The sequence below is a fragment of the Anas platyrhynchos genome, chromosome 2 (genome assembly GCF_047663525.1).
Source record: "Anas platyrhynchos isolate ZD024472 breed Pekin duck chromosome 2, IASCAAS_PekinDuck_T2T, whole genome shotgun sequence".
NCBI classification, from domain to species: domain Eukaryota; kingdom Metazoa; phylum Chordata; class Aves; order Anseriformes; family Anatidae; genus Anas; species Anas platyrhynchos.
The window spans coordinates 158,290,944-158,302,285 of record NC_092588.1 but is presented as its reverse complement, the minus strand read 5'-3'; the positions used below and the strand labels follow the sequence as shown (position 1 = coordinate 158,302,285).

Genomic DNA, 11,342 nt, shown 5'->3' with positions numbered 1-11,342 from the left:
AAATGAATGTGGAGCCATGACAAATGTGGCTCTTGAGGCTGAGTACCCCCAGGGTGATAGTAAAGGCTTTGCAGGCAGCATAAAAACCCTGCTGGGCATTGCTACTGTATGAACAATTGCTCCTTCAGGTCCACCAGAACACTGGGCTTGATTCAACCCTCAGGAGTTCTCCTCTGGCCTTGGTCTCTCAGCTCTTGTTTCCTTGGTCATGGCACCTGGGCAGCTTCCAGAAGGAGTTTGGGTCAAAACGAGCTAGAGGAACAAAGACTCTTCAACTTCTGTCTTGTAGAGATAAGACCCAGGGCATTTCGAGGGTTTGGTTCCTTGAAAAGAAGAAATAATAATGTAAACTTGGATCGGGTTTGCCTCACCAGTTTAAGCTAATCTGGCATGTCCTGATGGAAAGAGTAGTTGGTGCTCATGCAAGCAGCTTGGCTGGTTGTTGCATGTGGGGAGAAAGAGGACTTGGGGGAAAGCCATCAGGGAAAACTTATCTGGGGAAATTTCAACAGTGCAAAGCAAGTACTAGGGCTTTCATGGGAATTTAGGGCTTTAACTGCTTCCAGGTTTTTGGAAATCTCCTCCATGGAATAGGCTTGATGTAAACACGCCAGGGACAGAGAAATGCAACCATTAGCAAAAGAACAAGGAGAGACATAGGGAGCTGTTTAGAAATATCTTTGGGTATACAAAGCATTAAGAACGATGACGAAATCATTTCACTTTGCTGCAGAGAGCAATCCCTTGGCATCTGCTTAAATCTGGAAGGTGGACAAGTGTCTTCTGGCCTGTGCAAGGCTAATGAGGTCGAAGATGTATATAAATACATACTATTTACCAGGAAAGAGGACGTTAGTTGAGGAAATGAATAATTTCAGAGGGTATAAACTAATCAGAGATGTTTGGAGAAGGAAGATGCTCATATAATTAGATTTGAACCAAAGGGTAATGCAATCAAATGATAATGAAGGCCGGTTGTTTATCACCTGTTGTAAAAGAGTTGTCTAGGGGGAGAATAAAGAAAGAAATAGAGTTATGTCTCTCTAAAAAAAAAAAAAACAAAAAACCACAAAACAAAACTTCAAATAGCCTCTTATAGATTTGTAGGGTTTAAAGCAAAATAGGATAATGAGATCTTCAAATCTGACCTCATGTATGTCATTGTTCTCCCCACGTCGCAGTCATCTCTGTGCTGATTCTATTACCTTGTGTTTGATGATAATAAATCTTCTGGAGGAGTATCAAGTCCTATTAAAATTTGTGAGTCAATTTTGTAGCTGCAATTCTCAGAATTGCATGGATTTAGAGTCACGGAGAGTTTGACGCCATACTTAAATTAATAATAATGATAATAATAAAAGAATGTTTCTTATTTTTTTTATAGTACGCTATGAAATCATTAAAATTGAAACTCTGTTAGGAATCATCTTGGCTTTTAACTAAGTGCACTGTCTGTGGTCAGTTTAGAGGCTGGAAGAAACACAAGCTTCATTTTGTGATCAAATTGCTTTAGCACACCACTGGGGCTTGCAGTTTGCACTTTTTTTTGCATCCTGAAAAAAACCACACCTCTTTTGTGATACTCCCTGGGATTCTGGAAACCTTGAGAAACCTTCTTCCAGACAGCAGCACACAAAAGGGCTGGATCTTCATCCGATTTCCATTAACTCCTAAGCCCAAGCTGGATGCATTCAGCAAAGCTCCTAGTTTTTTATTGCAATGCTGAGGTCTATTGAATTCTTTCTGTTTTCTGGACCTGGCACCTCCAGTGGGTGAGTGGTATCATAAAATACACCCTTGGCCTGCAGTGCTGCACAGCTCGGTGGCATTCAGCATCTTAACCTAGACTTAGCTCACAGACAGGCTGTGGAGGGAGTTACTGAATTACACATGGACGCAGTTGCCTTGGCAGTAGGCCCCGTGGTTGTAGCTTTGAATCACAGCTCATCCTTTTGAGGTAAATCAACTTCATTACTCTGCAAAGATCATTTAGAAGGAACTTAAAGCATGGGGGCCTGCTTTGTTGCTTTCTGCAAGAGATTAGGACCGGTTTATCTTCTCTCTGCTGGCACCTATCAGGGTTGGGGTTGACAGGTGCCAAGTGCCTGATAAACTGAGCAACCCCACTCCCCTGGGGTTCACCTTCTTTTCCAGCAGCTCAATATATTCCAAAAGTGAGTAGTGCTCTTGAACTAATGCAAGAAAGATAAGCATTTCCTCATCTTGAAGCTCATTCTATTTAGAGAGAACATAAAACAACAGTAGTCTAGGCCAAAAACGGAAAAACAAAACAAGCAAACAAAAAAAAAAAAACAACAACCTGTCATCAGTGGAATAATTTGATTTATTTGAAGTAATTTAACCATCAGTATTGAAAGAGACTTTTCTGGGTGTTGAACTGTTTAACAAATGCTTTTGAGATCTCCTGAAGAATGAGCAAACCGTCTGGGCTGTGCTCTCTGAAAGGGATGTCTGAGGGTGTGGAAATTCATTTTTCAGTGGCGAGATGTTTCTCTGCCATTTCTCTTGTCGGGAATATGAGGTCCATCTAAAGGCTAAAGAAATGAGACGTGAATGTCCAAAGGGAGGAGACTTGAATGATAAAGGTGAAGGGAGTAACATAAGAAAGTAGGGAATTTTCAAGAAGCCAGGGCGTTGCAGTGTGTGCCCATTGCAGTGTGTGCTATCCAAAGTCTGTGGGCAGTCTCCCAAAACTGTCTGTTCTGTGCAGACAACAGCTTTGATTCTGGTACATCCTAGTACTTCCCACTTACTCTGGTATACAAATGAGTCAATCTATGTAAAATTAATGATTGCTGTCTCTAAACTCCATACTGCGCACCAAAGTCTGTGAACAGCACATGGGGAAGTGAACTTTTATCAGTTCACCCTACTAGAGAAAAGATTCATGGACAGGGGGACTGGATTTGGGCTTTTTTACTTTCTATTTTTTTCTTGTTACCTCTTTGGGGTCGTGTGATATGTGTGTGCTGTCACATAGAGAGGGATACGTTGGGGAACTGGAGTCATGGGGATGAAAAACAGAAGTTACACTGGGATGAGTCACAGGGCAGTGTAGAACCAAATGGCAAAGACGGGTGGTTTTCTGTACTCCCACCAACTCCTGGGCTTGGACAGTTAGGGGAAGGGGGTAATTAATGGCTCTTCGAGCTGAACCCAGGGCAAGGCTGGAATTCCGAGTCCCTGAGCTCACAATGAGACCCACGGAGTTGAATTCCCAGCAGACAGGATGTCCAGAGGCCAGCCTCACCACTGCTCCAAGTGGGCGCAGCCTTGATGGTGTGTCATGGGCTACCCGTGCGTGTCTGAGTCTGGTCCGTACAGACAATGAAGCGCACTACCTACACCTTCAGCCACCACAGACCACTTTCTGGAAAATATTTTGCATTCGTCGGAGACATGGAACACGTCACTGTGTCTCAGCTCTGTATGTGTTACGTGTTTTGCAAAGTGCCAGGTTTGGGACCGTGCTGCAGTGCTGTCTCAGCAGGCATTGCATGCCCACGCAACCTCGTGCCGTCTTTGCAAGTCATGAAACACCCACCCAAAAGCTGACGCTATGAACATGCTGCTTTGGCAGGTGGTGGGACAGCCCTCCCACTTCGGCATGTACCCTGAACAGAAAAAAAAAACAACACACAATGCACCCATGAAAACATTTCTTAGAGCCACAGGGACACCACATGGGTTGAGGACAAAATGCTGCGTAGTTCTGACATTCAGAAATAAATCTTTTTAACATTTGCCATTATAAGGTGACCCTAAATTCCAAGTTTCAATTCAAGCTCAACTTTAAGCACCATCATCAGGGCTAAATTAGTCACGGGTAAAATGAAAGACTGAATTTTGGGTCAAACAAAATTTCTCAGGTTCAACCAAAATGGAAAGTCCAAAATTATTTAATTAACAAAAAGGTTTTTTTTTTTTTTTTTTTTTTTTTTTTTTTAATATTTTTTTGCTGAATCCCTCTTTCTGCTTTTCCCTTTTCAGCTCGGTCACTGAAGCAAAACTCCCATTATTCATCCATCTCCACGCCAGCATCTGCAGAGGGATTGCGACAGAAGTGTAGCGAGGGCCAGCCCACACCATTCGTCTTACAAAAATGTTAATGTAAGTCTGGGGTGATAATGCATGTGTCAGTGGGGTAAACTCTTTCTTCAGCTGCTCAAAGGCAGTGTGGAGATGGGAGGATTATGTTCGAGAGGTCTGCACTGCATATCTGGAGTGACAACATTATTTATTTCAATATCATGAGAGGTGTTTTTGGAAACTCATCCCACACAGAGCTGTGGGCAAAAACGTAGAGAGCATGAAGAGTAAAACAGCATTGTTAAGTCAAATGCAGCTGAAAACCAGACTCAGCAGAGGCATGGAAACCAAGAGCAACGCAACTGAGATAGGAGCATGTAACTGCAAAGATAGCAGAGATATGAGCAGGGGCTGTAACGTCGTGTACAGGGGGAATGTGGTCAGCCAGGAACAACCGCAAGAGAGGGTTAGCGTGGTCTGAGTCAAAAGAAGTAACGGATGTTGTCTGAAAAAACTTGCCTATGAAGAGAAACGGCCTTACCCCAGGGACAGCACTCAGTAAAGCTGGCTGACCTAAAATCGTTGGCCCTGTGAGCTCGGCTGATTCTCGCATTTGCATTTGCATGGGAGGAACCAGAGACAGGATGCTCTCTGCTGAGCGAAGCCAGCATTTATAATCACATTGTGCTTCAAGGGCAAAAGTAAGCTATGACTTGAGTCTCCATGACTCTCTTCTGACCCAGGTACCCTCAGTAAATGAAAGCACCAAATGTTCTGAGGTCTGACTTGCCCCACAAATAAAAGATGCACTTAGAAATCTAGCAAAATCTTCCAAGCCACCTGAACTTGCAGGTACCCAGACCCCACTGGGAGTCAGAAGTAAAGCCCTTTGTGATGGGGCTGAGGGACCCATTTTGGGTGGCATCTCCTCCTGCTGACTCCCAGTCCAGTGTGTTCTCTGCTTTCCTTGTCTCCTATTTAAAATTCTCCTAAAAAATCCTCATCTGGCCTTGTTTTCCTCTCTTCATCTATGTCAGATTGCTCCTCTCACATCTTTACTGTAACACAAAGATTTCACAATAATAATAGTAATTCTACCCAGTCTTAAGTAGCATCATGGTGAGAAAATTTTAAGCACTTTAAGACCCCTCCAATCATTCATACTGGATATGGATGTCCTAGCGTGCTGAAGACATCTCATGTCTTTACTCCTAACAGACAATGTCTGTTCTTAACACTTCCCCATCAAAATCACAGAATTGTGATGGAAATGAATGAGAGAGGCTGAAAACTGAAGGGAGATGAAGGGTGAGGTGAAATTAAGTTGCATGGAATTTCCAATTGGATACCAAAAAATAAAAAATAAAAAAATACATACTGTGTGAATGGCCAGAAAATGAAACAAAGGTGCAGTGAGGTTGTGGAATATTTATTACTGGAGATATTCAAAATCCAAGAGGACATGGCCCTGAACATCCTTTGGGGTTGGTTATGATGTTAAAGCTGGCCCTGCCTCAGGCAGGGTGTGAGACCAGATGACCTCTGGAGGATCTTCACGGCTTCAATTATTATACAGGAATGTGACAAACCTAGTTAAGGTTTCTTCCAGACTTGCCAACATGTGTCTTTCTGTCCTGCTCTCTTGGTTGTCCTGGCTGGGGTCCTCTTGGAGAAGACTGTTGTGTGGAATGGAACAGGGGGGACTGCTGCACACCTAAATGTCACTGCTGTGGGAAGTAATCCCAAGGCCAACAACACGAGCATATGCAGAATGCAAAGCCCAAGAGGATATATGGAGGGATGCGTATATACATGTGTTCTTATATAAATGTGTATACATGTATATACACACAAATGCACAAAAATATTTATATATGCATGCGTTGGGAGTAGAGCTGGGAAGAAAGATATATAGAGGGAACACACAGAGGGATGCTCCTCATTTGGCCTAGTGTTACTGGACAAATAAATACCCTGGCCAAGATTTTGGCCATAATGATGCCTAATTTATACCTAATTTATACCTAAGGGATTCATTTTATGCTAGAATGCTTTTCAGATACTCTCAGTCCTGCAGTTTCATTCAATCCCATTGCAGGTCGTTTGAATGTGGAATTGATTGTGACCCTTAGAGGGAGAGGAATGGGGAGAGAAAGAAAATTCCAAACTGAAGCCATTTTGTCTTAGCCTCACATTCCTATAAAACAACTAGTTTGTTTTCTCAGTGAATGAGACCACCTAATCTCATTACACACGTATAAATCACCCTTTTCCCCGTGCTGGCCATTTATCTTAATCTGTGGCACATGAATGCAAGGGAACAGCCTACACGGTGTATTAATCAGACATGAGAGTCACATTGAAACTTCCAGACACAACTCTTTTTTGAAAAGGTATTCCCTATGCAAAACACCAGGGCTAAAAATAAGCACAGCAGGGTCATGGTGGCCTCTTGCTTTGCAGGGCAAAGTCTTTTTGACAGCTTGTTAAGAAGTTACCCAGCCCTGCACTCTGGGAGTGTTGGTACTCCATCCTACTCAAAATTTCCACTAGTGTCAAGGGATGATTTCGTCACAAAGTGTGGGGACTCTGAATGCATTCTGAGCAGCTGTGTTGCTTTCTAACCTTGCAGCCCTCACGCTTTTGTCTAGCCAAAATTTACTTTTGCACTGACCTATCAGTTTTATGGAAGCACTCGGGATAAAGTAGACCTTTAGTGCAACTGAGGACCACTGCTTATTTGTCAGTTTTGAATGAATTTGGGGTTGGTTTCTACTTTTAGGTTTCAAGCAAGGAAGATTTCAGATGCATATAGAAATTTATGAAATCATCTTTCTCCCATACCCACAGCAAGATAAGGGGAGATGGTGGAGCTATGAACAAACAAGGCAGGACTGAGCTAAATCCAAGAGAAGACAAAACCTCCAGCTATTGATGTAATTAGCCGAGGGACTGAGGGAAAGCAGGCTTTTTGCAGCATTCCAGATGTTTAACAGTTTATGTCTTTGCAGAAACTTAAGAACTCATTTCCAAAACAGCCCGATACTTTTCTCTAGGGAAGTGATTCAGAAAGCAACAAGGACATGTTTTCCTAACTGTGAAGATTAGGACTTGGTGGCATCAAGCCGGCAGATAGTAGCTGACCAGAAAAATGTGTACAATAATAAACATGAATAATTGTGCTGGGTTGGTTGGATCCCTCTGGATTAGACTCGTGTCTGCTTTTCCTTCAGCTTTTTCTTGCCAGACACTCCCCCAAATGAGTCTTGCTCCCCACCAGACTGCATTGCTAGTTCTCGTAAGTTTATTGCAAGTTTCCCAAGAGCTGGCATTTTCCTTTCATGACTCCATTCCTATAGTTACCAGAGAAGTCAGCTTTCTTTCAAAACCAAAATTAAATTTCCAGTCCTCGTGGCTGCGGAGAAAAACTAAACATGTCCAAAGTCTAACCTGAAGTCACATAAAATAGGACTTTTTTTTCTCTTTGTCTTCCCAAAAGTAAAATAGGAGACCATGTTTTACAGATTTGACTCTGTATTATTGATTCAAAGTAGTTATCAAGAGCACAGGCAAGATGTCTAGTTCTTAAACAATGTTTGATGAGCATCTAAGTGAGCTTACACACCAGGATCACCTACAGCAACCCTGGGGATACTCTGCATTCTGTGGTTTTCTGCATACGTGTATAGTGAACTGGGGTTTTTCCTCTCCCACATTTCTTTCTGCAGTTCCATGATGGCAGTCAATACTGCTTTTGTGTCAGTAACCAGAAACAGCAGCATCCTCCATTTAGGAAAGAAAGGTTTTACAATGGATATATCAATATGGGAAGTACAGACAGCATCGATATCCAGATATGCCTGTATATATCTTGGAAGAATTAAGAAGAAAAAGATCATTCAAAACTGAAATACCAGCTGTTATTTTATTAGTGCAAAAAAGTAAAGTGCTGTTTATTTCTCCAAACTCTCCTTTGCTTACAGCAGGCAGCTGTACACCACCTTTGCCTTTTTCATTCAGAAGAGTGAGAGGGAGACATGGGATTTTGCTAGGGAGGGGAACAAGATGAACCCCATGGCAAGCCCATAGGCATGAAGGAACACATGGGAGACCTGCAACAGTCTATCCTGGTACTAAGGCTTCAGGAGATCAAATGCCATTTAGAAAGTGCAGGTTGAAAACAGAAGTTTGTGGAATTTCAGACTGTGCCTAGTCCAGCCGCACCTCTGGGAGGTAGCTCCAAAAAACGTGAGGTGGGACAAATGTGAAAGAAAACCCCTCTGAGGACCATGAAACTCACTGATGCAGCCTGTGAAATGGGGAGCTCAGATACCCCACCAGCCTCATGGGTGTGCATTCGCTTCCTTAACCTCCAGGTAAATGTACCCCACTGGGACCTTCCTTTGTGGGCAGCAGGAGGGCTTTGGGGCAGGGAGGCACAGTTTTCAAAATAGGGGAAAGATCCCTGGAGTGTGTTTCGGAGCTGATGCTGTGCTGACCCCACCACAGCAAAAAGGGGAGGGAAGTGTTTCAACAAGCCTACTTTACCCTCTTCATCCTGATTGCATGCTTTGTGTCAGAGACCTTTTCCACCCCAAGGTCTCCTTTAAATCTCTCTCTTTTCCTGTCCCGTACCCTGGCTGGCAGCCTAAGTACCTCCCTACAATCTGCAGCTGTGATGTGCCTGTGTAAATCGACATGATCCCTTGGAGTTCAGTGGCATTATGCTGATTTACTTGCGTGCAGGGTCTGGCTCTGCTGTTGTGTGTGCGATTTAAACAAGATGTTCCTCAGGCTTAGGCATAAGTGAATAAATGATACTTGACATTTTGGAGAAGCTCATGTTCGCTAAAAAGCATTTCTTGTTCCAGTAGACTCACCCTGGTCGTTTATTCACTTAGCTCCTCTGCGTTCTTTCTCCTTTCTCGTGATCTCAGCTCAGCACTGTATTGCTTGCAGGACCCACGTGTGCAGAGATTTAACTTCCCAGGTGAGCTAAATGTTTTTTGGTGCCATCTCAGGTTCCTTCAGCACTTTCTCTGCAGATATCAGTGCTGATAAAATCTCCCAACTGCACTCTCAGTGCATCTGCAATGCTCTACTCCCAGGTGGGACCAAGCCACGAGGAAGGGCTGGGTTTGCATCTGGACTATAACATCTCTCCTGCTCAGACACGGCTCCCTCCTGTCTATTCATAAGACCGGTATCTTGTGTGTTTTCTGCATCATGGTTCCTTTCCCAGCATCTCATGGAAATCATTGAATTCAGTCTAGATTGGAAGGTCATGGTGTGGGAAAAAGGCAGTGGATTGGCCTGGTTGTGTTCTGATTGGAGATGTCACTGGTAGAAAATATTTTCTCGTAGTATTTCCCAGCTGCAGCCTACTCCTGGGCTCTGCCATGAAGGTTCTCATGTGCCAGCTGAGCCTTCCAGCTCATGGTCCCTAAAGGGGTTGGTCAGTCCATTGACTCTATCATCAATTAAGTGATTGGCTTTGTGCCTGGAAGGATGCCATGGCTCCTCCAAAGAGGATAACTATAGCACAAAGGCTATTTTTTCAACTTCTGGTGAAGTAAGATGTCCTCCAGGCTTGTTTATTTCTTCAGGAGAGAGGGGGAACCACACAAACATTGAGGGAGACAGGGAAAGGGGCAGAGACCTTGTAAAACCAGGCTTGAAATTTAAGGTTGGAAGGGACCATCCTTTTAATTCCTTCTCAAACAAGTAAGAACTGGGATTCAAGTAGGTAAGAGCAGCCTTTAAAAATGTGAGTTTCAGGTTCCTGCTTTACAATGGTGATTTTAATAGTTTGCTTTCTCCCAGCCAGGAGAAAAGCACGTTCACCAACTACGACATGAGCTATTTTGATGCTGGACCTGGTAGATATACTCCAGATAGGCTGGCTGAACAGCCCAGTTGGCTCAGAGCACAGCCTACATCCCACTGCATAGGTGGCCGTGATCTACCACTTGAAGCTCTCCTCCCTCACCACACACATGCACAAAACAGCTTGAAATGCCGTTTGGGATACACCTGCTGCTTCAGATAAATCATTCACCATTGTTGCATCCAGTGTTCCTCCTACAGAAAATTTATATAGTACTGCATATAAAACCCAGCTGTTAGCACTTTAGCAGATATCAATCCTTCCCTTCTCCAAAGGGGTATTGCTTCCAAACAGACATAGTTTGGGTTTGACTTCTTTTTTCTTGCTCAAAGTTTTGGCTGCTTAGACGTCCTCTATTTTCCATGAGCAGATGAAGGTACTTCAGCAGAGCTAATATTACTTGTTAATCTTTGTGGCATTCAGCAGAGCACGGAGAAATGGAAAAATCTTTGCAGGGTTTTTGTTCTTCGAGAGAGAACTGAAGAGATTTGGAGCTGCCAAATTGCTCAGCCAGCAGCAAACTGAGACTTCTGCTTCTCACAAGGAAAAAATATTCATGTTTTTATGTTGATCTAGGTCTGACTTGTTTATCTCTCTTTGATTCAATATCCCTAACTTCTTTTCCAGGTTTACCTAGATTGCACCTGAGGCTGTTCAGGTCTAATCTCCTCTTGTTTGAGTTGAGCTATTGGTGCAAAGTGCAGAAAAGAATAGAAGGAGAGAAACCATCTCAGCAGTGTGACTTCTGGCAACATGGGTGGGAGTGGAGTGGTTAGTGCCTAGGGATATGCTTAGGTTCTCAGGAGGAGAAGGGGATGTTTGCAGCTTGGTACAACTCCAGCAGAATGCACCCAGCCCACCTCTGCTCTGCCAGCTCTTGGCACCACCCATCCACTGCAGGAAAACTTCCCACTGTGTTGGTTGTCTTCCTTTTTGCTCCATGGGCAAAATCCAATTTAACAACTGCTCATGATCAACATAGTGTTCTCAGCCTCCTGTTCTGCTTCACTTCTGGCCATTAGTGGCCAGTGCAGTGAACCTGCTGCACCATCTATCCCCAAAGCCTTTGGGATGGTGCATGAAGTCATGTTTTCTTTGAGTGGTGGTGTCTGGGAAGAAAGATGGGAGCTGCAAAACCAGCAATGCAGAGCAGCACTTGCTCATGCCCAGTTACAGTCTGAGCTCTGCGAGGGCAGGGAACCACCCTGCATTGTTTGTGCTGGGCTGGATGAAGGCATCGCATAGCTGTGAATGGAATGAGGCACCCCTCATGACATTGATACTGTGAATGTATCAGGTGGCATGAGAGCATCCTTCAAAATAGCCACTGCAACCACATAAGGCAAAAAACAGAACCAAGAGGACACTGTGCTGTGGGAGTGGGGAGGAAAGGCTGGCTTGTCCA

General features: G+C 43.8%; 1 long non-coding RNA gene across 1 annotated transcript; it reads left to right on the top strand.

Moving 5' to 3' along the window:
- Positions 1 to 3,072: 3,072 nt before the first annotated feature.
- On the top strand, positions 3,073 to 7,224 carry LOC140001768 (uncharacterized). The gene is made up of 3 exons (XR_011807300.1): positions 3,073 to 3,448; positions 4,012 to 4,131; positions 6,833 to 7,224. It is a non-coding gene; the product is annotated as an uncharacterized lncRNA (long non-coding RNA).
- Positions 7,225 to 11,342: the final 4,118 nt, after the last annotated feature.